The 27,360-nt window shown below is 53.0% G+C and overlaps 1 protein-coding gene across 4 annotated transcripts in view; it reads right to left on the reverse strand.

Moving 5' to 3' along the window:
- AGPAT3 (1-acylglycerol-3-phosphate O-acyltransferase 3) overlaps positions 1-27,360 on the reverse strand; it is an 88,160-nt gene that overhangs the window by 39,464 nt on the left and 21,336 nt on the right. Inside the window, exon 2 of one of the 4 annotated variants that reach the window (XM_061167478.1) lies at positions 25,730-25,791. The gene's annotated coding sequence lies outside the window, so the exon portion shown is untranslated. Of the gene's footprint in view, positions 1-3,472; positions 3,909-11,477; positions 11,600-12,172; positions 12,195-25,729; positions 25,792-27,360 lie in introns of those variants that run through there. The other 3 variants (XM_061167482.1, XM_061167480.1, XM_061167479.1) reach the window with 3 other exon arrangements.

The raw sequence follows: 27,360 nt of genomic DNA on the forward strand, positions 1-27,360 counted from the left end.
TTAAAGTGTATTCAGGTTCCCAGGTGAGCAAACAAAGGTGCTATTTTCCCTACAAACAGCAGCAGATATTTGAATCATTTTGAGCATTTGTAAAACCGCATACTTCAACTGCTAATCCCAAGAAATGGCTTGTACAACAGGGTCTCACTGTCACATTACTTTGGGAAAGTCTGTGTGCCCCACTTCTTCTGGAAGGTAACTGATATGCGCTCTGAGGCTGGGCAGGGAAGAACAGGAAGTAACTGGTCTGTCTAGTTAGTGTCCCAAACTGTGAGCTCATGGGACCTTTTAGAGCCTCTTGCTTGCAAGTTTCACTAATTCAGACTCACTTTTCCTCCTCACTCTACATTTGTTGTTCTTGTTCAGTGGCAAAGTTGTGTCTCTTTGCAATCCCATGGACTGCAGCACACCAGGCTCCTCCACCATCTCCCAGAGTTTGCTCAGATTCATGTCCATTGAGCTGGTGATGCCATCCAACCATTCCATCCTCTGCTGCCCCCTTCTCCTTTTGCTTTCAATCTTTCCCAGTAGCAGGGTCTTTTCACTCTATATTAGTGGGGTTTTAATTATTATGTACACATTTCATTTCAAAGAGTATGGTTGAAATCTGATTATTTGACATGGTTATAAATCACCAACATGAAAAACAATTTCTGTTATAAGTTCAAACAAGGTTTTTGGTGCTAGAGTTTTTCCTCCCTGAAATACCCCAAAACCCCAGAGCGATAACCACACTTCAGCTAAGATGACAAGGAGGGAAACTTACCACCAAGCCAGGTTTGGGAGGCTTCCAACCACACCTGTCCAGACAGGACCAGTGGGATTGTGGGGCTGAGCACAAAAAGTAAGATTTCCACCAGGGCAACCACTGTGAGTCTGCATATGCTATACACAAGATGCTAAAATGTCTTTCTCCTCTCAGGGTATTTCTCAGTGGCAGGAACTTTTTTCTTTAAAAATGAGGAAAATTCCCGAGCTGATGGCTCAAACAGCTTTCGCAGTAAGGTCAAGGAACTCACAAAATATTTTCAATACGAAAGAAGGGCAACACAGCCTTCCTATTTTCCTCTGAAGACGAGGTTGCTCCCGCCTCTGCCTCCACCAGAGCCTCCCTGTTCCCGTGGCGTCCCCTGCATGACCCGCTCCTGGGTGGTGGGACACCGTCTAAATGGATTCATTGGGCCCACCCAGCATTTTCTTATGCATTGTAGTGGGGTCCTGGGAATTCGTCACCTGGGTCTGAAGTAAGGCTTCCTGAGAAAAGCAGGCTCCATCCTGGCCACGGAGCCCAGATGTGGTGACTGTCCCCCACCTCACTCCCCGGTCAGAGGTTCCATGTGGCATTTCCCATGACTGCACTGCGCTGCCAGACCAGACTCCCCTCATAAAGGGGCCCCCTCACGGGGTGGGGGCCCCTTCTCCCCCAGACCATGCTGGCCACATCCAGTGCCCTTGTCAGTGATAGGTTCACACCCGGCTCGAGTCGGAGCCCGCTACGAGCAGAGTCCCAGCCCACGGAGAGGATGAGATGAAGCGAGGCCTCTGTCCTGGGCTCTGGGATGCGGCAGGGCCTGCTGAGACTGCACCACCCAGGTCCCGCCAGGGGAAGGGCCTCCCGCTGGACTCCCTGTGCTGTCCCCAGGAGGGGTCCAACATGAGCATGGAGGCTGCCACCCTCCCCTTGGAGAGCACACCTACCCATGAAGATGCAGCGCCCTCTCACCGAGCGGGACCCCCCCTAACACCCTCTGACACGGAGCTGAGCTGTGGTCTGTCTGAGCAGTGAGCTGTGGGCCCCAGTCCCCCGTCTGCAGGGGGCCTGAGCCGGTGCCTGCCTGGAGCAGGACACAGGGTCACTGGGGAGAACTGCTGAGGAAAAGGCAGTGCTCACGCCCAGTGCTGACCAGGGAGGACAGTTCCGTAGACTCAGAGAAGGGAAACCTCGACATCCCTCCCAGTTCTGAGCCTCACGGACTCACTGGGGGCTGCCGGCCTCTCTGGTCGGATCACGGCTGCTTCAGGAATGTTCCTGGAACAGTGTCTCTGCCTGTTTATGGATCAAGTGACCTTTTGGTGGCTGGGAGAAGCGTCAGAGGAGGGCAGGTGGGAGGACAAACCAGACTAGAAGGCAGCCAGCTCCTCCCCTGTCTTTGCAGCCTCTGACCGGGGTGGCCACCAACCCCTACTACCCCCAGCCCAGTCCCATGCCCAGCAGGCCTGTGGCCTCGGGACCCGCACTGGCTGCCCCGTCCCTACCTGGACTCACCACTGACCGCCACGGGGTGACAGACACACCCACCCCCACCCCGGGGCACGCGGACGGCCCACGCAGAGGCTCCCTGGGCAGTGGTACGGCACACCTGTGCTATGGTTCTTCACCCTCAAGTGTTCCGGAGTCTGTGATAAAGTAAGTGGCTGCTGCTCCTACGGGGCCACTCCAGACCAGCGACTGCTGCTACTCACCCTCAAAGAGGCCAGAAACCCATTTAATAAGGGACACAAGTCTAATGAGGAATTAGGGCTAATTCCTCCCCGCACTAATGTGTTTATCTTTTGTTTCCGTGTAATCCTCACCTGTAAACAGCACCAGTCCTGTCTGCAGAAGCTCTGAGTGCGAATGCCTCCACGCATGAACTCACCCTCAGTTTGGGAGGGGAGGGTGGTGGCCTGGACGGCTGGGGTCACGCCTACCCGGCCCCAGGCCTGGCCCCTTCTCCTCCTCAGAAACAGAAGCAGCACTAATCGGATCTACAGGAAAGATACCTTCCAGATCAGGAAAACCAATTCCAAACCAGACTAAGGGTGTCCTGAGGAAACCAACCGGGATGGAACCTTCAGAGGGGCAACGTCTCTCCAGGGGGTGTTACCCCATTCTCAGATCTAGCACGTAAATAGCTCTGGATCTGGGGTCTGGCCTTGTGCACGGCCGCCCTGACAGCTCCCACCATCAGGCGAGTGCTGTCTTGTGTGGGTCGCTCCTGCCCCGAGGTGCCATTACCATCAGCCCTGTGCACTAAGAGGTCGTCGCCTGCTGGGACGGGACATTAGCGTGTCCTGTCTCTACAGACAGAAACAGGGCTCGGAGCTCCCAGGCCCCCAGCCTTGAGAGGGGCCAGACTGGAAGGGGGCACCCAGAACCTCCCTGTGTTCACCGCAAGAACTGGTAGGCATGCCCGTTGCAGCTGCACCCAGGGTGCAGGTGACCTGCTATAAACCAGCTCAACATTTACGGCTGCAACAAGTGGCGTCCCTTTGATGGAAACCACGGTTGTCCCACTTAATTTACAGACCACGTGTGCAGAGCTCCCACCTCAGGGAGACCACCTTTGCCGACTTGCTTCCCTTCGTCTGCCATGAGGGACCACTGGTCAGCGTGGAGAACACAGCGTGGAGAGCAGCAGCAAAAGCACAAGTAAGCATGGCCCCCCATCCCCCACCCTGACAGCCCGGCCTGGGCACCAGCCATGCTCACCAGTAGAAGTAGTAGGCCAGAGCCACGGCCAGCAGGGTGGTGCAGACGCCCCAGAACAGGCAGGCTGAGTAGCTGGCCAGCATCTTCAGGTCCTTCTTGAGTTGGTGAGAGGAGCCTGGCGGCCGGGGTGGGTCAGCCTCTGACCCGAGGATAACTGGAGGGATCACGGCCAGGACCGCTCTGCTGGGGTCTGTCGGGCTGCAGCCACTGGGACCATCTGCCCAGCAAAGAGGGCACACGGCTTCTGGGTCCCACTGCCCACAACAGCCTGCAGGTCTCAGTGGCCAACTCGGAGACAAACTGGAGCCGCATGGAAAACTTGGGCCTCTCCTCAGCCACCGCGGGGGCTTTGTGGGTGCCCACTAATCCAGTAAGCGGCTTGCAACCTGGAGCCGCGGTAAGCAGGTGGTGTCACGGGGCTCGGCCAGGAGACAGGTCAGTGAGCCCCACCCAGCCCCCCACCTGGACTGTGGATGGAGGACACACGCAGGAACCCCAATGGCACAACAGCCCCAGCCCCACTCAGCCTACGGCAGGTTGTGCGGTGAGCTAGCCGGTCGGGCTTGGCCTTCGGGCTGACGTCCTCTGTGTGGGGCCGAGTCCTGGATGCCAGGCAGGGCCCAGAGACCACACGTGCTGCCCAGTGTCAAGCGCAGGTACTGGGTGGGCATGGCTGCTCCAGCACTGCTGTGGGCACGGGTCCCTGTAAAGAACCATGGGGGAAGATGCCCCACTTATCCTTGGGGGGGATGCAGAATGAACCTGACCCCTGAACAAGCAAATGTGGGGGTCTGTCTTCTGACGCTGACACCTCCCCAGCCTGAGACATTTGAACCTGCTGTGAGCGGCCAAGGTGAGATGGGGTGACCCAGGGACACAGGCGGCCCTGCAACACAGGGCCTGCACAGACACAGGCGCATGAGGCACAGAAAAGGGGTTTCCAGAGGGCTCTTCACGCTGTGTTGGGATGGAAGGACAGTCATCGCTTTCCACATCTTTGTGGCACTCAGCATAAAAGACCGTCTCCTGAACCGGCCGTTGTCCCAGCCGCTCTGGCTGCCTGCCTGGCCCCCTCGCAGCCCTGTGTCCTGCTTGGTAAACACACAGCTGGAGAAGCCCGATCGGTCCGAGCTCCACCGTGAGGCTTCAGGGTGTGGACGGCCCCATGTGAACCGAGGCGGCTGTCCCGGGCCTCTGGAGGGGCTACTGTAGGGCTCCTTCTAGACGCATCGCTCTGTCAGTCTAGCCTCAGGCTCCAGGCCCAAGGAGCTTCAGGGGAGAAAGCGGTCATCGCTCGTCCGCTGAGCGCACAGGCGGGGCTGCAAGCTCTGCCCAGCACCACCCCACTGGCTAAGGCTTTCCAGCCCTTAATCCCCAAGGCAGAGGAACTGCTGACCTGGGAGGCTGGCTCCTCGGGAGACACTCAGAGCCCCAGCAGAGGACACAGTCTCTGCCCTCCTGACGAAGAACGACCCAGCCCCTCCCCCAGAGCGGTGCACTGACCTATGGCAACAGAGCAAGCCCCCAGCGTCTGGCAGGGCCCCCGGTGCATCTGTTCGTGTGATTGTGACCCGTCACTGAGCTGAGGCCTCCCTCAGGCCTCCAGGAAGGGCACAGGCAGCCCTGCCTTGACCCTTGATCAGCAGCACCTAGATTTGACCTTTGCCCTAAAGCCTGTTCTCATTTAAATAGCTATTTGTGAGGATCTTCTGAGCCTCAGTAGGTTCTGCCCTGCTCCAGAAAGGCTTCCCAGCCCTCTCCACATGCAGCCAGAACTAACCACACATCTGAAGCACAAATCAGGCCATGGCCCCCCAGATCACCACTGCCAGCATCCCAATGTGCCCCTTCGATTCCAGGCCTTGGAGACACTCCCAAGTCCTGTCCTGTCCCCAGCCTCCTGCTGCAGTCACAGGGCTGGAGCCAAGCTCGGAGGGTGGGTGGAGGGTGGTGTCCCTGAACACCCAGGGTCTGGCAGCGGCCCCTGAGGATGGCCACATGGCCCGCGAGGCAGAAGGTGAGACAGAGCCCTCGCGAGAGTTAGGCCCCTTCCCCGGCATCCACAAGCCCACAAGCTCCCACCCCGGAAACTAGGAGCCAACAGTCAAGTGGAAAGTGGACACGTGGAGACACGCAGTGGCAGGGGGCGGGAGGGTCATGTTAAGTGCTGGGCCCTGTACAGGCATTACTTACTGAAGGACCAGCATGCTGCTGCTGACTCCACTGTCCCAGGGCTCCATGTTACTGGCAGAGCCAGGATTGGAAAACAGTTTGGCTAACGTGGCCTCTGAGCCAGACACTGCCCCCCAGCTGCTGGCTGTACTCCAGATGCCCAGGGAGGAGCTGAGCGTGTTCTGTCCAGCAGTCCCCAGGGGCCGGGTGTCCTGGAGCTGGTCCACACAGCTCCACGCCTCAGACGCTTATGAAATCTCAGCCCACCACCCTCTACCCTACACTAGTTCCCCAAAGACACTGTCAACCCTGGTGCCCTGGGCTCAGGGCAGTGGGCAGCAACAGGCGTTGGTCTTGGAGGAGAGGCGCTCCAGGTTCTCTGCCCTGCCTCCAGTTCTCGGCTGGCCGGACACCTCTGCCCCAGGAGGGCCTCTCACTCACCGAGTGGCTGCATTTATTGGGTTAACAAGTTGAGGAGAGGCCGCCCCCCCCCCCCCCCCGCCCCCGCTGGGGAGGCCTGGCTGTTTATAAACAGCAGCCTGTTTATCCAGTGAGCTCAGCACCAGAGCTGGGGGAGCACCCTCAACAGGGGATGCGTTGCCAGAAGTGCTCACCCACGACTCCCCAGTCCTAAAGGCCTCTCTGGGCTCCCCTCCTCACAGAGCGCCCCAACGCACCTCATTCCCCGCCCAAGGCGACCTCCCTGCTGACCGCTTAGACATGAAGCTCCTGGCGTCTTCCTGCAGCACGAAACTGGAAAGGGCCTGAGTTTCTGGGGCCTTCTCCATGGGTCCCGGAGGAAGCAGGGAGGGGTGGCGTCTGCAGCCCCAGCATCCCCAGAGAGGATGCTCTCACCAGCTCTGGTCTGTGCGCCCAGAGGGCCCAGGGCCACGTTCTGCTGGGAACTGGCCTCGGACACACACGGTGGCGCCAGCGGCAGGCCACCTCCCACCCACACATCTGGAGGTTTTGTGTTTCACTCTTCAACCCGATCTGCCCTCCCACAGCTTTAAATACGTGAATAAATAACGTAAATAACAAAAATAACCCCCACACGTGAAAAGCTCCTGGGTAAACGAGCCGGCGGTGGCGGAGGCCCCAGGACAGAGGCCAGTGCTCTTGGGGACCAGCTGACACAACACCCTTCCAAACCACGCGGGGACCTTGGAGAACACGGGTTACTATGCAAACCAAACACAAGTAAACAGCCTGAGGCGCGAGCCCAGGAAAACCCATGGCCAAGTCTCCAGGGCCTCGGAGGAGCCCAGGACCTCTACCTCTCACCTCCCGAGACCTCCATCAGCGCCGTCCACACAGTGGCAGTGACCCGGCGGTGTCTGTACAGGCTGATCAGGCGAGCACGGGCAGAGGGGCAAGTGCCGTAGGTGGCCCGGGATAACATGGGATCCACCTGCAGAGCCTTCCAAAGACTTGGGACCAGGCTCTCTGGCAGCCCCTGGCCACCTCGGGCATTCAGATGAAGAGAACACACTTATTTTTCGGGGGCACTATTTGTCAGGCTTCAAGAGGCACTTGAGAGTCCAGTGCTTGGAAGCACCTGTAAAACTACCTGCTGGTCCTTGAAGCAAGATGACAGCACAGGAAGAAAGGAAACCAGCATGTGGACAACTTCAGTTCATTAGGAGATAACTTTAAGTAGCCCGGTATTCTGCATGGAGTTGAAACACACCGCTCTTAGTAAATCTCCTGGATTCTAGGAATTAGTACCACCCGCTGGACACTCACCCAGAAAGAAAACTCCTAGGATGAAGGCAATTTTTAAACAAAATACAGTTTCAATCATGAAATCTTTTTGAACAATTATTGTGATATTTAAAAACTCATATGAATCAGCTTGCTTTGTTCCTAACCATTTCAGCTAAAACCTGCTGTTAACATTTCTAACCTTCAGCTCAGTGACTGCCACATATACACCGCAGCCATCCCCAGGCTGGCTTGCACACGACCTTCACTCTGGTCTTCATGGTCTCCTGATGCAAGAAAACAGACATGGGAGGCTGTGAAAGCCATGACACCGTGAGCCTCAAGGCTCTTCCTGTGATACTTACAGATGTCGGAGCACAGGAACAAGCCAGGTGTCTACACCAAGGACCTGCCCAAGTGACCGAATAGTTTGCATCCATTCAAATGACAAGGAGAGACAGGGCAGCAGCTGGGCAGGCTTGCTCACCCCTGGGCGTGCTGAGAGAACAGAGCAAGCATGCGACAGCATTGCACAGACGCACTGCTCCTCGTGGAAGGATGCCCGCCCTGGGGCAGGGCAGTGTCTCAGATGAAGAGGAGGAGGGCGCCAGGCTGGACCTGGACCTCCCACCTCCCCGGGCAGCACCAAGGGCTGGAAACCCAGAGGGGCGGGAACCAGGAAGTGGGTTCTCACCAGACACCGAACCTGCTGGCACCTTGATCTTGAACTTCCAGCCTCTGGAACTGTGAGAAATGAAGGCCTGCTTGTGTCCACCCCCAGGCTAGGGGAGTCTGTGACAGCAGCCTGAGTGGCCTGAGCATGGTGGCAGGAGACTCTCGGGCCAGTACAAACCTCTCCTCTTCTTCAAAAGCAGTGGAGACCGTGGACAGCACCACCTGGGTTCAAACCTGGTCTTGTCACCACTACACTGCGTGCCCCTGAGGAGTGCATGTGCCTCCCTGGGCCTCCGTGTCCTCATCTATACAGTGGGGATGGCAGTTCCTATGTCACCAGGTTTCGAGGGCAAAACGAGCGACTCGTGCAAAGCACTTCGACTAGGGAGGTGGCGGGGGTGGGGTGGGGGTGGGGAGCCCAGGGCCCAGTACTGCTGGCGTCAGCGTCACTGTGTTCAGCCTGGTGAAGTCAGCTGCAGGGTATTTCATCATATGGATGCAGTAACCACGTCACCCTTCTCCTACTGAGGAAGGACACTTGGGTCACCTCCGACATTTCTCCTTGACAAGCGATGCTACATTGAGCCTCCTTACAAGGATCCTGGAGCCCTTGTTGAATATTTCGGTTAGACAGAGTTCCCAGAAAAAAAGGCTGGTCAAAGCATAAACAGAGTTTATATTTTAAAAGGTACTGCTATCTTAGTCCTCAAAAAAGCCGCAGCAGTTCCCTCTCAGACCAGTTGTGGACAGTCCTTTAATCAATTGACACGTGCCTTCTGAGGGGGTGTCTAATGGGACAAGAGAAACTGCCTTCGAATAAACTTCTGTGCGCTCACAACCTGGTCTCTGCGAGATGTGGGCCCTCGGTGGGACTGGGTGATCCCACAGGCTGTGGTCACACTGGCCACAGAGCCCGGCCCGCGTTCGCTCAGGTGCCAATGTGCCCAGGATGTCAGTGCACTCCTGTGACTCTCAGCTCTCTTCCCACCCCTGGAGGATGGAGAGCCTGAGGCATCCCACTGCTGGGGCGCCTGCCTGTCTCTGGCCTGAATCCGCTCCTGCTTAAGCCCTGCAGACTGTCCCAGGCTCGGTTTACTGCCCTCGTCCCGAAGCCCTGCGGGTGACGGTGTGACGGCGAGCTGGTCCTGCATCCCCCCTGCCGGCCTGACTCTCACCGGCCGACCGAGCATGGCAACAGTGGAGCCTCATCCTTCACCGGGGGCGTGTGAACATCCCGCCACCCGTTAGAGTCACAGCCAGACCGGCCCGGCTCCTCCTGGGAAAGGACAGGCTTCCACAGTTCCAAGGGCACGACCCCGCCTCCTGCACCCCACCATGTGTTAGCCTCCAGGCTGTCCCTGCCGCCACCTAGGGCCACAGCGGGTGGAGGGACACCGATGAGCAGGCTTGTCCCTGCCTGCTTCCTAGGACGCCAGACTACTAGGAGCCTTCTCTCGGGGACCTTCCTGCCTATCTGTGATCAAAAGATGTCTTCTCTGATGGGCACACACATGCTATCAAGTAGGAGCCCTCCGGTTCCCACCTAGGTGCCCCTAACTGTGGGGCCACCCTGGGGTCTGCTGATCTAATGCTCAGGCTCTGGGGACCTGTGTGGTTGAACTTGCATTTTCTGACCACTAGGAGAAACTGCCAGGCCCTCCGGCCACTCCCACTGTCCTCTGAACACGAGTGGTCTGGTGTCAGCCTCTCCTTCCCGCCCTGACCTGCAGACTGCCTGTCCTCAGGCCTGCCCAGCCCGAGTGTCCCGGGGTGGCCCTGCCCTACAGTAGGGGGCCGCAGTCGCCCACGGCTGGTGGGCTGGCCTGGGGCTTAGAATCAGGAAGTCCGGCTTTGTAGGACACCTAAGTCACATTCAACAGATCAGTGACACGCTGTCTTGTCTCGTCGCGATGGGAGCTACAGTCTCATCCTGCCCTGAGCACCCAGACACAGTGCATGTTTTCTAGACTTTGCAAGCTGGCTCACAGAACCAGCTCTGTCAGGAGAAAGATCTGACTCCAAATGCACACTTCACATGCTTGGTGTCAGACTTCTCAAGTGACCCTGACCTCCACGGGACTCATGCTGTTTGTGTGTCCGGGAGTGTAGGCCTCCAGGGCACCTCCACAGCCCAGGCCTTGGCCTTCCCCACGGCTGGCACCTAGAGAGGATGGGTACCTGGAAGAGCTCACCACTCCTTGAAACAATCAGATCAGGAAGTCATGGGCGCTGAGGCCAGGGGGAGTTCACGTGAGTGGATGACAAGATGCCCCGCCCAACACTCACCTCTACCCAGCCCACCTGACCAATTTCAGCTCCAGGGAAACTCAGCCACCAGCGAGACCACACAGAATGCTTCTCTCAACTGTCTCTGTGCTTCTTTTGTGGCACAAAACCCACCACACCTAAGTACTTACTGGCCCAAGTTTATCCTCTCCACACCAGAGCCCCTGGGCAGGGACCCACCCTCTGGCATCTGCCTGCTTCACACCCCTGATTCTGCCACGGGCATGAACACACCTCACCCTTCAGAACCGCTTCCTCCAGCCCTTGCATGTTAAGCTAACATAATCCCCAAGAAATGACTGTGGAGAAAGCAAAGGCAGAAGTGACAGCCAATCACCACCCCTCAACTCCAACACCCGCCCCGCTTGCCTGCAGACTCGGAGTCCGTCCTGGGCAAATCGGGGAGGCGGCACCCCAGCGGGCTGGCCCAGGATGATACTGTGAGCCTGGGGGGATCTTAAACTGCATTTAAAAAGTGAAAGGTAAAATTCACTTTAGTGATGTATTTTATTTAACCCAATACAGTCAAAATGTCATCATTTTAACAGGCAATCAGTATTAAGGAGGCAATAATGAGATGTTCTGTATTATCCCTTCATCCAAGTCTTTGAAGTCTGTGTGTTTTTAGCTCTCACGGCTGCTTAGTTTTCAAGGTCTGAGGCATCGCACGTTGGCCCGTCAGCTCTGCCGTTCGGTTACTCGTGTAATGTTTGCGGCAGATGAAAGCTTCTGATTACCCTGACTGGGAGACGCTACCGACCAGGAATCACTCAGTCGTGACAGCCTGATGCAAGCAGGGTCAAGTGTGGTGCGCTGGAGGCAGGCACAGGATGCGTGATCACAAGACCTCTGGGTCCCTGGTCCTTGCCCGTCTTTTGAAGCTCAGGATGAGGACAGACAAACCACGAAAAATTTCCGCACGTCAAAGAGGAGCAAGTTCTCAAAATTGGAGGCCAGCAGAGGCGGGGAGGGCCCCTGGATAGACCACTAACCCAGCCCCCTCTCCTGCAGCCAGAGCTCAGAGAGAGGTGAGCCCACAGAGGGTGCAGGCTCGGAGACCTGAGATGCCTGGCCCTGACCTCCTGTCCCCTCTCCCCAGGAGGACTTGGAGCCTCTTCCAGAGGGAAGGAGGGAGGCCCTGTGGGGAGCAGCTCCCAGCCATCCTTACCTGGGGTCTGGGTGCCAGCCTGCAGGACAAGTCCCAAAGGCCCTGGAGTCCCGCGAGATGGCTTTTATCCTGCCCTCAGCCCCGCCCTGTTGGCGAGGCAGGAGCTCCTAGGAGGATGGGAAAAAGGATCCTGCCTCCTGCCTGTGCCCGGAGATAGGGGCTTTTCACCCATGACTCAGACTCTCTGCGAGCCAGGGAGGCAGAAGCAGCCAGGAGGGTGGCCTGGAGGGCTGCTGCAGGGCCCAGGGGAGAGTGCGCTGTTGCCCACAGCTGCTGGCCTGGCCCCAAATGCGGTGAGGAGCCAGAGACTGTGGCTGCCGCCTTCTTTTTCTTATTTTCAGAGACTGGAAGCTGGGACTTGACCAGCCCCCACACTGAAAGAAGTACAAGTCCATGGTGAAGAGCCACCCACGCAGAGAGCAGTGCGGAGCGAGGACAAAGAATCCAAATTCAGGCCAAGGGTCAAGGACACACACAGTTCCTGGAAAATGACTACTCTGCCAAGTGGCAGAAGGAGCTGCTTCTGTACCAACTGGACAAACATCCTGTCCACGGGCTCAGGCCCAGCCAGGAAGGAGAGGGGGCCATTGGGAACCCAGCGTCTAGCCAGGAAGAGGGAGGTGGAGGCCACTGAGGGGAACTTGGGGAGGGCCCTTTAAAAGGAAACAGCCCAGATATGCACTCTTCCTTCCTACCTGGAATGAAGATGCAATGGCAAGGAGGGGAGCAGCCTTCTTGAGACCAGCAGGTCACAATTGGGAGGACAGAAGCTGTGGACTGAGGAGTCAGAGTCCTGCGTCCCTGTGGCTCCATGGAGCTACCACCCCTGCCGTGGACTGTCTTACTGTTAACAGGAGAAACACTGACCTGTGCTGATTTCTTAGAGCACCTGCACAGGGGCTGAACCTGCTCCCAGCAGATGTGGAAGTCTGGGGCAAAGGTGATTAAAGGGTAGACCTTGAAACTGTTACAAATTAACCTGAGCGGTTTACAACTCTCCAGGTTCATAAATGTGGCTCTGGCTTCTGTACTACCATTTCAATCCTGTTTACACTGGAACAGGGAGCTGTGGAGGCCATGCCCAGCATGCACCGGGTTCTCAACCCTACCCTTCCGAGCACACACACCCGTGTTCTCTTGGCCTCACTTGTCCTTTCACAGCATAAATGCCCAATGACAGCTGGTCCTCTCGGGGACAGTTGCATCATGGGTCCTGATGTCCCCACAGTGTTGGGAGGAGAGCAGAGGCTTGTGGTCGGAGCAGACGAGCTCATCCACCAGGGCCCAGCTGGGCGCATGGCACCCTGGTCCCAATCATGCCGACCAGGCCTGGGATCCATGCACAGTTGGAGGCTGGTCACCCAAGAAACTGCCACCCCATCCCCTCACTGGAGCCCCAGGGCCACCCTTCACCCTGCAACCCCACTCCCAAGGACAGGAGCCCCCAGCTACAGTCTCTGGGCAACACTTTACAACTTCTACCACTTGCATAGATTTTTTTATTCCAAAAAGTCAAATGCAAGAAAACAATGCCTCAGACACCCCTGTACCCACATTGCCAGGTAGCAGTGCAGGGTCTGAGACAGACCCCAAATCCAAAAGGGCAGCTCCAGGGAGACGAACTGTCAGCCTCGGACAGGCTACCACACACACAGACACATGTGCACATGCAGACACACATGCACACACAGACACGCACACCCAGCCTCCAGCTCCTCATCTGCAGAAGGATGGCTGGTGCAGGTACCCCTGAGTCCCTGATCCCAGAGCCTGTGACCCCCGCAGCAGGGTCACAGGTGGTGTCTGAAGACAGGGTTGAGAGAAGAGGCCCCTAGCCCCTCACTCCCACATAGGCTCCTCCTGCCAGGCCAAACCCAATCCTGGTAAAACACAACCACCCTGGGCCACCCTCCTGGCACCAGGCATGTTCCCACACATTCCAGCTCAGAGCACAAGGCAGGATCAGCACAGTGCCCTCCCCACATCTCCCGCGGCACTCGGCTGGGGGTGGGGGCTGAGGCACCGCACACCTGCCTCCTACCCTCCCTCCTCCCCCACACACTCATGTGTACCACACACATGCTCACAGATACATCCCACATGTGTGTGTACCACACACATCCCCCACACATGTGTGTACCACACATGTGTGAACCACACCCACACCCACACATGCACACACTCACCCCCTTGCAAGCCAAGCTGCTCTCTACCCAATGCTGCCACCCAGCCCACCCCTCTCCCGACCTTCACCTGAGTCCCCCACCAGCCTGAGTCATCTGGGGCCTCCCTGTTCAGCGAAGGCTGTGACCATGCCAGGCATCTGCTGGGGGCCCCGCTGAACCGAGAACTAATCCCCCTGCCCCCTGGCTGCTGGGCCTGCCATCCATACACCCCCTGCTCCCCACTGGCTGCATTGTGTCTACCCAGCTGTCCCTCCGTCCATCTGACCCTCCTCCAGCCCACTCCTGCTGGGGCCCACCGTCCCCTGCTGCCCCCCTGGGAGGGGCTGCCTGTTCTCCCGCAGCATCCACCCCACCTGCCACCCTGCCACACCCCAGTCAGGCTCCTGTCAGCAACTGTCACCTGGCATTTTGGTGTTCATCTGTTTATTACTGTTGCCTCAGCCCCCATCCCACCCCTGCCCACTGGAATGCAGCCCTGGAAGCCGGGAGGGGCCCCTAGAAATTGACAAAGGACAGAGGGTCTGGACATGGGTCTTTATCACGATTCATGTTTCTCTGTGTCACCTCCCCCAGGAGCCCCTGACCACCCAGGAGCCTCTGTTCTCACCAAACACTGAGGTCTGCGGGCCGCTCTCCCATCCCTGACCCCGAGCAGCACATGGGATGTGGCTGGCGCTTCACTGAGTTAGCGATTGTTGAATAAGATCTCAGCTGGACCTGTTCCCAGGCTCGGTGCTTCACCCTCCCCACTGGGCGACTGACCTCCGACTGTGGCGGTCTGTCCTAGGGGGCCTGGGCAGGTCCACGGTCATGGTGGCCAGGTCCCCTCCAAGCTGACAAACCCCAGTGGACACTGAGGGCCCATAGCCACAGAGCAGCAGCCCCTCCCAGCAGCCACGGGAGCCCGGACCAGGGCCTGTTCCGCAACCACTGAGAGGCAGGTTCTTTACAAGCAACCTGACCTCTGAGACAGACAACACGTGTCGCTGGTTACAGCATTTTTCTAGTGCGTATGACACGAAGTACCTACAGCAGAGAGAAAACATGCAAATGGTCCTCCCTGGCCCCCAGCTCACTGGCCACCAACGCTCCCTCCTTCCTCAGGCTTCAGCTCCTGACACCCAGATCCTAGGAGAAGGATTCTCGTTTCACCCCAAACAAAGAAACCTACTTTCTCACAACAACCCAGCAAGGGTTCGTTAAACCTTCACGAGAGTGGCATCAAGACAAAGAGGTATCCTCACACCTGCACCTTCTGCTGACCTCCCAAGATGTCCCCCCACCCCACCCCGCGCTCCTGGGATGTTCCCCACCACATGCACCCAGCACTGTAGCTGTGGGACATGCTCACCTCCCCTGACACCCACTGGCCCATCCTGAGGCTCCAGAGGCCAGGAAACGACAGGCAAGATCCCTGGAGACTCACTCGGAGAACCAATTGCCTGGGGCTGGTTACTGATAAACAGAAGCACAACCAACAACTGAAAACAAGCTGTCAAGGTGCCAAATAGTGGAGCTGCTCCAAGGTCCTTCTCTGCCCCAATAAAGCCAAGTTCCTGGTGTCCCCAGCATCCCTGAGCCCCACCCTCACAGAGGAAGACACACACACGGACACACATGCACACACACACACATGCACACACGTGCACACATGTACACACGCACACACACACACACGCATAAGCCAGTGCAGGAGCTGCCCCAAGAAGGGCCCTGTGCTCGGGGGTGTGGGAGGCAGGAGTGTGGTGGCTGAGGCTGGTGACCAGCATGGACTTAAGCACCTGCTGGGCTGCTGCGATATGAACTGTCAGCATCTGTGGCAGAGAAGGAAGGGGATAAAAAGGCCAGCTGACGGTCCTGGGAGGGCAGGGGTAGGGAGTGAGGAGCAGGTGGGGAGCGACACAGCTGGGGCCCACATGTCCTGCTGCCCACATCAGTGTCATCCTCAGGGCTCCCTGTCCCTCATTTGCAGATGATGCCCAGAGCCTGTCTGGTCACAGCAGGGACTCTCAGAGAGCATAGGGGCAAACACCCGGCATAGTACCACACGTGCCCAGAGAGCAGGGTGTGAAAACACCGTGTGCCCAAATCCTGGTCCTCAAGTTCTCACATTATTTGAGGCATGAATACACTTTGTCTCCGTCTCAGGCATCCCAGAGTCAGAAGGGTGGGTACCACAGGGAGGAGGGAGTGAACAGGTTCAACACGCAAAATTCAAGAGCAGACGGGAAAGCAAAGAAGAAGGATGGTAACAAGATGATTACGAGCAGGAGGTCCAAGCTTGTCGGTGATCGCGACAAGCATACACGGCCGTCTACAAGTCCAGTCGTGTGCTAGACCACAGGAGATGAGCAAAGCTAAGACACAGTACCACAGAAAGACAGAAGCTGAAGGCAAAGGAGAGACACACAAACACCCACAGGAAGAAGGCTGGCCTGACGGAGTAAGAGCGACACATAGGCTTGGAGCTGAGAGGTCCTGGAGCCGAGAGGAGGGTTGGCCCGTGGCGACAGGTGGCTCTGTGCCCAGACCTGTGCCTGAGACAGGACTGGAGGACACTCCCGGGCCACCAGGAGGCCCAGTGAGGAGCTCTGATGTGCTGCAGGGGATGGAGGAATCCAGGCACCGGGGGCTGACCCGACAAGACATGCTGTGCGCTCAACAGCCGGGCAGGGCAGGGGAGGCTGTGGAGGAGGGCTGGTGGAAGCAGGGGGACCCCGTCACTCCACGAGCAGCAGGTACACCGAGGGGGGCCCCGGTGTGCAGGGGTGTTGGGAGCAGGTGCCAGGGAAGGGAACGGCACGGGGAGGGAGGCCACAGGGCATCTTACTGTTGCTCTTAGGAGTAAAACAATAGACATTATCTGAAAGGAGGGGACTCGGGATCTGACATAAATCTACTCATACGAGGTAACCACTAAGGTCAAGCACACCGTCCTGACAGTTGGGTCAGCATCACCAAACACAAAACAAGATACTAGAAAGGCCAAGAACAGACACCACAAAGAGAACAGGTGAGTGTGTCTGTGTATGGGTACCATTCTATCTGCATTCACACCCCAAATACACAGAGTACTGACAGCATTAATCCAAACACATGGATCAGGTCAGTACAAATGGATGAAGATCAGTTACACAAAGGGAAGCATTCTTTTTTTTTTTTTAGGGAAGCATTTTCATACTGGCTTGTGAGTAGCACTGAATCATACACATTACCATATGTAAAATAGGTAGCCAGTGGAAATTTGCTATATGGAGCAGGGGACCCAAATCTGGCGCTCTGTGACAATTTAGAGGAGTGCGATGGGGAGGGGGGCTCAAGAGGGAGGAGACATATGTATACCTATGGCTGACTCATGTTGATGTATGGCAGAAACTAACACAATATTGAAATTATTCTCCAATTAAAAATGAAATAAAAATTTTCAAAAATTCCGCTCTGCTAGGTATAAGAGAATAGCTCAACCAAAACAGTTCAGCAGGATTAAAAACAATGAACAAATATACATGAGGAATGCTCAAAAAAATAGGGTGCAAAATCTTGCTATCAGAGAAGAAAGTGTGTCTACAGCCATACCACCCTGAACGCGCCTGATCTCATCAGAGAAGAAAGTGTCAGGCAAGTGAAATTAAATGACACAATGCAGGACTACTTATAAAGCTAGAAACTAAAATTCTCAAGGAAGATGTAAGTTTAGATCTATAGACCAAACAATGCAGCTTCACATTTCAGGAAGCAGAAATCACAGGGTTACCACAGAAATGAATCAAAGCATCTCCTAGTAATAGGATATGTCAGTACGTTGCTCTGAATCCAGGAAAGAACAGTGGTCCAGAACTAAGAGAGACCTCAGATGATGCCGCCTGTTGAAGTGCAGCTGGAGGACAAGCAGCCAGGCCTGTACTTGATAAGACAGGATGCACTTTCTCTCAGCTGCTCACAGAAGCATTCAGAAACAGTGCCCATGAATTAAGCAACAAACAAATTTTCAACAAATCCTAAACAGGAAGTAAGATGCAAACAATATTGCCTAGAAATGAATTACAAAATCAGGAAACAGAAAAAGGCCTGCTCCCTTGCCCCAAAATGTCAGTGTCCTCCCCTGACATGTTACTCTCCAGGGAAAGTAGAGACCCAAACTGCAAAATTCCTAGAAAACACACAATGAAAACAAAAGCAGTGCTTAGAGGAAAATTTATCACATCAAAAACTTCATATCTTTAGAAATGAAAACATGAAAATAAGACAGTTAAGCCTCCAACTCAGAAAGTTAAGGAAATTAAAAAGTAACTGAAGGAATTAATAAAAGTAAAAGCAAAAATGAGTTAGGAAAAAAGTACTCTAATTAATGACTAAAGCTTAAAAGCTGGTTTTGGAAAAAAAATCAATAAAACAGGTAAGTTCCCTATGAAAGTGAAAAGTGAAAGTGAAGTCACTCAGTCGTATCCGACTCTTTGTGACCCCATGGGCTGTAGTCCACCAGGCTCCTCCTCCCATGTGATTCTCCAGGCAAGAATACTGGAGTGGGTTGCCATTTCCTTCTGCAGGGGATCTTCCCGATCCAGGGATCGAACCCAGGTCTCCCGCATGGCGGGCAGACACTTTAACCTCTGAGCCACCATCTAGATGGTAAGTTCCCTATAGCAAGAAAAATAAACTAAGGAAAGGCAGAATAAAAATACACAAACTATGAGGGAATAACCGTCGAAAGAAAACAAAGTTTTTTTAAAAATCATGGAAATAACTGTACATCTCTATGCAAATAAACTTGAAAACTTGGGTGAAATAGAGAATTTTCTAAGACAAAAAATTTTTTTTCTAAAAACAGTGACCACAGAAAAGATAGAAAGTCTGAGCAGATCTAATTTTATAGAATTAAAAATTAATGAAAGATACCAAACCCAGATGACTCACAAGAGAATTCTACCAACCCTATAAGATCAGATTGTCTTAACATAATTTAACCTTCTCCAGAACAGAGAGAAGGAAGGAAATTTCCAAGTGCCTTTTTATGAAGGAAGTGTGACCCTGAATTCACAATGTGAGAATGAACACAGAAAAAAGGGAATCTGTCTAAACCAACGGTTCTCAGGAGTGATCTGGGAAGCCCAGGGGACCCTAAGACCCTGTCGTGGGATCAGACTTGTCTGTTTTCCAAGCACATCCTTGGTAAAGCGGAGTTTTCATCACTAGCTCCACCAAGCTGCCCAGGAAAGCAAACTGAACGCAGAGGCAGGTAGTCCAGTTGCTCAGTCCTGTCCGACTCTCTGCGACTCCATGGAGAGCAGCACGCCAGGTCTCCCTGTCCTTCAACATCTGCAGATGCTTCAGGGGTCTCCTATTGGGTCATATGTTTGAGAGATTTATTACATTGTAGGAATATAAATTTACAAATAGCTGAGGAAAGAAGAGAAGCAAAAGGCAAAAGAGAAAGGTATACCCAACTGAACATAGAGTTCCAGAGAATAGCAAGAAGAGATAAAAAGGCCTTCTTCAATGAACAATGCCGAAAAGAAGAAAACAATAGAATTGGGAAAGACTAGAGATCTCTTCAAGAAAACTGGAGGTAACAAGGGAACATTTCATGCAAGGACAGGCCTACTAAAGGACAGGAACAGTAAGGACCTAACAGAAGCAGAAGAGGTTAAGAAGAGGTGGCAAAAAATACACAGAAGAACTATGCAAAAAAGGTCTTAATGACCCAAATAACCACAATGGTGTGATCACGCACCTAGAGCCAGACATCCTGAAGTGCGAAGTCAAGTGGGCCTTAGGAAGCAACACTACGAACAAAGCCAGTGAAGGTGATGGAATTCTGGCTAAGCTATTTCAAATCCTAAAAGATGATGCTGTGAAAGTGTTGCACTCAATATGCCAGCAAATTTGGAAAACTCAGCAGTGGCTACAGGACTGGAAAAGGTCAGTTTTCATTCCAGTCTTAAAGAAGGGCAATGCCAAAGAATGTTCAAATTACCATATAATTGTGCTCATTTCACATGCTAGCAAAGTAATACTCAAAATTCTCCATGCCAGGCTTCAATAGCATGAGAAACAAGAACTTCCAGATGTTCAAGCTGGACTTAGAAAAGGCAGAGGAACCAGAGATCAAATTGCCAACATCTGTTGGATCATCAAAAAAGCAAGAGAATTCCAGAAAAACATCTACTTCTGCTTCATTGATTGTGCTACAGTCTCTGACTGTGTGGATCATAACAAACTGTAGAAAAATTTTAAAGGAAAGAGGCTTCCCTCGTGGCTCAGACTGTAAAGAGTCTGCCTGCAATCCAGGTGACTTGGGTTCAGTCCCTGTGTCCGGAAGATCCCCTGGAGAAGGAAATGGCAACCCACTCCAGTATTCTTGCCTGGAAAATTCCATGGGAGGAGACTGGCAGGCTACAGTCCATGGGGTCACAAAAAGTCATACACAACTGAGCAACTTCCCTTTACTTGTCTCCTGAGAAACCTGTATGCAGGTCAAGAACAACACTTAGAACCAAACATGTTACAATGGACTGGTTCAAAATTGGGAAAGGAGTATGTCAAGGCTATATGTTGTCACCCTGCTCATCTAACTTCTTTTTTTTTAAATTACTGTTATTTTTATTTATTTTTATTAGTTGGAGGCTAATTACTTTACAATATTGTAGTGGTTTTTGCCATACATTCACATGAATCAGCCACGGATTTACATGTGTTCCCCATCCTGAAGCCCCCTCCCACCTCCCTCCCCATCCCCTCCCTCTGGGTCATCCCAGTGCACCAGACCTGAGCACTTGTCTCATGCTTCCAACTTGGACTGCCCAAGCTGGAATCAAGATTGCTGGGGGACATATCAACAACTTAAGATATGTAGATAATACCACTCTAATGGCAGAAAGTGAAGAGGGACTAAAGAGCCTCTTGATGAAAGTCAAAGAGGAGAGTGAAAAAAACTGGCTTTAAATGTAACATTCAAAAAACAAAGATCATGGCATCCAGTCATGTCACTTCATGGCAAAGAGAAGGGCAAAAAGTGGAAGCAGTGACAAGATTTTATTTTCTTGGGCTCCAAAATCACTGTGAACAGTCACTGCAGCCATGAAATTTGCTCCTTGTAAGGAAAGCTATGACAAACCTAGACAGCATATTAGAAAGCAGAGACACTGCTTTGCCAACAAAAGTCCATATAGTCAAAGTTATGGTTTTCCAGTAGTCATGTATGGATGTGAGAGTTGGATCATAAAGAAGGCTGAGTGCTGAAGAATTGATGCATTCAAATTGTGGTGCTGGAGAAAACTCTTGAGAGTTCCCTGTACTGCAAGGAGATCAAACCAGTCAATCCTAAAGGAAATCAACCCTGAATACTCATTAGAAGGATTGATGCAGAAGCTCCAATACTTTGGCCACCTGATGCAAAGAGTTAACTCGCTGGAAAAGACCCTGATGCTGGGAAAGATTGAGGGCAGGAGGAGAAAGGGCCAACAGAGGATAAGATGGCTGGATTGCATCACCAACTCAATGAACATGAGATAGTCCATTGGACAGGAGATAGTAAAGGACACAGGAGCCTAGCGTGCTGCAGTCCACCAGGTCACAAAGAGTCAGATACAACTTAGTGACTGAACAACACCAACAATAAGGAATATATAAAACAATAACTCTCTCATATTTTTTTTCAGTTTTGGAAAATTGTTGTTTTTCAGTGTCCAACTCTTTGCAACCCCACAGACTGCAGCATACCAGGTTTCTTTGCCCTTCACTATCTCCTGGAGTTTGCTCAAACATAGTTTTTTATTAAAAACTATTCTTTATGTTAACATGTAATGGGTTTATTGCTGCTGTTTTAAGTGAATCATTAAATAAAGTTTTTAAATGTTCTGTGCCACTGTGGCATGTTGACATTTGGGACCTCTGTCGTGGGGCTGCTGTGGGGCTGTTCTATGCATCACAGGACATCTGCCTTCTACCCACTGGACACCTGTAGAAACACCCAACACATCAGCTGTGTCAACCAAAAGCCTCTCCTGACATCACCAAATGTACCGCTGTGTAGAGGAAGGATCACCCTCAGCTGAGAACAATGGAAATTATAACTCACAAAAGCAAAAGCTTTATACAGTTCTCAAGAGTTTTTTAAGAGTGTAAAGAGACCAAAGCTTTGAGAACCATTGCTCTTTACTTATGAAAATAAATACAAAACTTCCTTTAAAAATTAGCAAACAGACACTAACAGCACATTAAAAAGACAATATGGCAGGACCAAGTGGGGTCTGCTCCATGAATGCAAGGATGGTTTGATGGTTTGCTGCTGTTGTTGCTAAGTTGTGTCAGACTCTTTGCAACCCCATGGACTGTAGCCTGCCAGGCTCCTCCATCCATGGCCTGTTATTTAACAGATCAATCAGATGTGTGAACACAGACTGGACATATGCAATAAATATATCTTAGCAAATTGATTTCATCACATAGTTAACGAAAACAAAACATCATGACCAAATTTGGTTTAAGGCAGGACGCAGAAACTATCTACCATAGAAATTCAATTGATCTAATAATTGTCGATAGAGACTAAAAAAGAAGAAAACATGATTATGTCGTGAGATTCAGGAAAAGCAGCTGATGACACTCAGCGCCATCCATGACTGTTCAGGGACATCCACCCTTGAGGCCCCTAATCCCCAGAGAGCTCACTGCAGCCTCTGTGATGAGACAAGGAAAGAAATAACAGAAATCAGGGTGAAAAAGAAGGAAACCAGCTTTCTTTCTTTTTAGACAATCATAACCCAGAGGTGATATGATTGTCTACAAAATCCAAGAAGCTCTGAAGGCAAGTTATCGGTGACAGTGAGGGTGCAGGTGGGCAGCTGGGCAGGGCCTCCCTCCTCCCGGGTCCCCTCCCAGCCAGTGGTTCCCTCGAGAGAAGCCCACCTTGCTGGGGGGCCAGGAGGGCAGCAAAGGGGTGCTGAAGCCGAGAAGGGGCCCCACATGGACGACGTGATGGGCACGCACAGACCAGCCTCTTTCTAGCATCCACATGCCTCAGCCCTGGGGTCCCTGTGCTTCCACGGACATGCTCCTGAATGTAAATTAACGTGCAAGCCAGCGGGAGACCACTTCAGGCAGGCCGGAACCGAGTTGGGAAGGCGGCTCCAGACCGGACGCCCGTCCCTGGGGCAGCCAGACCCCCTGGAGCAGAGTGAGCCACGAGGATGCTCGGGCTCCGTGACGGCTCCAGAGACTCTCCAGCCTCGGCCCTGTTCACCAGGAGACAAGGGGCCGTCAGGCAGACGACGCCTTGGGGACACGGGGCCTTGTGGCCGAGCAGAGTCAGACCAAGGCCCCCGCCTGCTCGTGCCTCTGCTGTGCTTGCTCTTTAAATGCTTGAAGGAGACGGCTCTGTTACTGAACTCTGGTGACCAGGCGATAAGATGAACGTAACCACATGTGCACATACCCTACGTGAGTCCCGACGAGAGGAACACAGTGTGGAATGTTCCAGAAAACAGACGCTCCTGGGTAGAAAGGTAATCCTGCCTAGGCCACTGTTCTTGTGTAGCCTACTCCCACCCCCACCCCCACCCTACAACCAGCACCAGCCAGAGGCTCTACACGGGCCGGGGGCAAAGTCTACCTCCCAGCAGGTGGGCGGCCTGGGCCGGGCAGGGCCGCTCACGCTGACGCAGTGTCTGAGAGGCTGAGCCTTGCTCTCCGCCAACTGTCCCCACTGCGCTCACCCAACCCCCTCCACCCAGCCCCCGAACAGAAGGATGAGCGTGCCAGTTACACTTTCTGAGAAGACACACATATCTCAAGTCTTGAAAGCACACTCTGTTTCTAAGAAACTGAAAATCAGTACCAGGTACTGTGCTCTGGAATTATCAGTCAGACTTCTTACAAAGCTTGTGTGTGCGTGTATGCAAGTGTGTACATGTTTGTACATATACATATGTCCAATCATGCTCTTTAGAACATACATAAAAGAGGAAGCTACGTCTTTTTAAACGAGGTAGGTCTGTGTGTGCTAAAAGACCCCAAGCAGGTTAAAATCAAGTTCCACAGACAGACGTCATGACACATAAACATTTTCAGAAACTGCATGAATGTTCTCATGTGTATTCTGACAAGTTCTGGAAGGATAAACCACAAACCATTTACAGTGGCGGTTCCCTCCAGAAAAAAAAGTGTGGGATTTGGGATGGAGGAAAGAATGAAATTTTGATTACTTATTAGGTTTGGTTCTATGTTTAATTTTCAGAAGCATATTTCACTTCCTTAATTAAAATGTAAATGTTAACAAAAAATTACCTGCTGGCTTATAAAGCTCCAATCTTCTGTCTTTGCAACCATTACAAGGCCTAATCAATTTGGCTGAACCTGGATAAGATTGTGTTTAAGGGAAAAAGCTTGCCCTGCAGGACACCAGCCTCCTCCAGACACAACTTGGCCGGTCAAAGTCTGAGCCCTTTGCGCGTCCCCTTGTGTCACCTTTAGAACAAAGAGGACCCGTCCCCAAACATGGCCGAGTGGGGGGGCCTCCCACCTTATCTGCCCTCATAGCCCCTTCCTCTGCACCCCAAGCCCCCCCAACCCCATCCTGGACTGGGTTCTGAGGTCCATGTGGGCCATGGGAGCGGGCAGGGAACAGCATTGTTTCAGCATCAGTACCTAAGAAAGACTAAGGAAAACCTTCTAATCACCATAAAACTTCTAAGAAAAGCTAATGGAAAACTTGTATGAGCTAAAATTGCAGTAAGCTACGTAGGAGAGATGTTTTGTTTGTTTTACCATTCATCGGTGGGGGAGTGGGGCGCAGAGCCAGTGACCATAATTGTGCCTGGGGCCGTGTGGCAGGCGGGGTGCTTCTCAGGAGCACTCAGGCCCCAGGGCCCGAGAATCCACACAGCCAAGGTCTGAGCATGCTCCCAGTTTCCTGCAGGGCTGGGGCAGGATGGCATGACCAGCACCAGAGTCCACCAGGGCATGGGGGTAGGAGCAGCAGGGACAGGACCACACACACCTGCCCTCAGGGCAAAGGGATCATTGTGAGCCTGTGTCCTCTTCAGAAAAACACAGGTAAGACTCACTGTTCACAGATGGGAAGAGAATTGAATGATGAGGGGTTAAGTGCTCAGGTAGAAGCCGATTTGCAGAAAAACAGAGGTAAGAGTGACTGATGAGCCCCCTGCTCCTACCCTTGTCCACCTGCCTCCTCGCTCCACTCATCACGCCAGCACACTGTGGTCTGTAACTTCCATTTCTCTGATGACTAAGTCGCACATCTTTTCAGATGTTTATTATTATTAGACACTTAGGTATCTTTTGAGAGGTGCCGGTTCAAGTCAAAAACAAACAATTTGCTTTAACTTTCAATACTGATGACTACTAGCTTATTTTGGGGTGGGGTGGGGTGGGTTGCTATATCTTTCGTGTCTCTAAAAACTGCTAAATTGTATACAGATAACTGAAAGTCATTTCTTTTTGTAAACGTTGAGTTAATCTTGTTGAGTGCTTGGCTATCAGTCTGATCTGGGAATTGTCCAGTAGCTGAAGAGCACAGAGTCTCTGACTGGCTGCTCCTCTTCCCGCTCCTGTTCCCAGCCCTCAGTAGCTACAGAACTTGAGGCCCCGTACACAGAAAGAGGGAGACCAAAATGGACTTCCATCTCTGACCTCCCCAGCTCTGTCCTTCTGGGAAAGGCCTGGCTGATGACCGGTGCCCTTGGACACTCTCCTCCAGAAACAAAGCAGCGCTGACGACACACGGCTGCCGAGCACAGAGCAAAGTGCTTCACGGATCAGAAGGCTCTAGGTGCCCCCACAGCCCTGCTGGACCCCTTCAGGAAAGTCAACCAGCGATGCGTTAAGGCCCAACTGTGCCCACTCAATCGCTTCAGTGTCACTGAGGCTGAGCCCACGAGCCTGGCTCTCCAAGCGAGGAACTTCTGTGTCTGCCAACGGAGCCAGGTCCAGAGGACTGGGGTGGGTCCCTGCCCGGCTGGGACTGCTCCAGGGGCCAGAAATGAACACACGCACACACAACACAACACACGCGGCTAAAGCATCAGGCACCTCCCTCTCCGGACTCACCGGGGCCCAGGGTCAGCAGGGTCAGCGCGAGAATCGTCCTCAGAGGTTTCTAACTTCCAGGCCTGAAAGTGAAAGACACAACATGGTGTAGTTAGGCAGGACTGGAAAAATACCCAGTGAAGGAACTACACGCCGTTATCTTGAAATAAAAAAAGTCTGCGTGTCTGGGAGGCGGACGGTTATGAATGAACCTGATTTCCTGATGAAGTGAACAGTCCGCTAACTGAGGCAAACACCAGGGACACAGCCTCGCGGGGCCTTTCCGAGAGCTGCTACCACCCTCTGCCTTCTAAGGAGGCCTGACAGATGGCCTGTAAATGAACATACCCGGAGAGACAGAGAGGGCATACCCCAGGAAGGGCTGCAGAGCAATTTCAACCTCCCTGGGGGGCTGGCAGGAGCAGCCGAAGGTGGGCTGCCTCCTGCCTCGGAAGAGGAGCAGAGCAGCCTGCAGGTCTCTGGCCTCTGGGCAATGAGGCTCCGGCTCCCAGGACAATGACTGTGCTGACCTCAGCAGCTCTCACCTGCCTCCAAACCCACTAACCCTGCAGACGGGCTCATCTCTAGGTCAGCCGAGCCCTCCTCTAGCACGGCTTAACTTGTGATCAAGGAAGCCGAAACCAGGCCTACTGGCTAAGTTTAGTCCTTATTTTCGTGTGTTTGTTTTAAACTTTTAAACTACAGGTAAAAGTCACCATTTAAATCATTTTGCCATGTCCAGCTTGGTGGCCTTAAGAGCATTCACACCGTTGAGCTGCCGTCATCACCGTCCATTCACAGACCTTGTCCATCTTTCCACACTGAATCTCTGCCCCATCACTCACTCACTCCCCTCCCCCTCCCTGCCTTCTGTCCCTGGGACTTGACTCCTCTAGGGACCTCACATAAGTGGATCACTCAAGTGTTGGTCCTTTTGTGTATGATTTATGTCAGGGAGCACCCTGTCCTCAAGGTTCATTCATGTCGTAGCATGTGTCAGAATTTTGTTTTATGCTAAGTCACTTCATGGGAAATAGATGGGGAGACAGTGGGAACAGTGTCAGACTTTATTTTTGGGGGCTCCAAAATCACTGCAAATGGCAACTGCAGGCATGAAATTAAAAGACACTTGCTCCTTGGAAGGAAAGTTATGACCAACCTAGATAGCATATTAAAAAGCAGAGACATTACTTTGCCAACAAAGGTCCATCTGGTCAAGGCTATGGTTTTTCCAGTGGTCATGTATGGATGTGAAAGTTGGACTGTGAAGAAAGCTGAGCACCGAAAAATTGATGCTTTTGAACTGTGGTATTGGAGAAGACTCTTGAGAGTTCCTTGGACTGCAAGGAGATCCAACCAGTCCATCCTAAAGGAGATCAGTCCTAGGTGTTCATTGGAAGGACTGATGCTGAAACTGAAACTCCAATACTTTGGCCGCCTCATGTGAAGAGTTGACTCATTGGAAAAGACCCTGATGCTGGGAGGGATTGGGGGCAGGAGGAGAAGGGGACATCAGAGGATGAGATGGCTGGATGGCATCACCAACGTGATGGGCATGAGTTTGAGTCAACTCCAGGAGTTTGTGATGGACAGGGAGGCCTGGTGTGCTGTGATTCATGGGGTCACAAAGAGTCGGACTCGACTGAGCGACT

This window comes from Dama dama, chromosome 19 (assembly GCF_033118175.1).
Source record: "Dama dama isolate Ldn47 chromosome 19, ASM3311817v1, whole genome shotgun sequence".
In the NCBI taxonomy this organism is placed as follows: domain Eukaryota; kingdom Metazoa; phylum Chordata; class Mammalia; order Artiodactyla; family Cervidae; genus Dama; species Dama dama.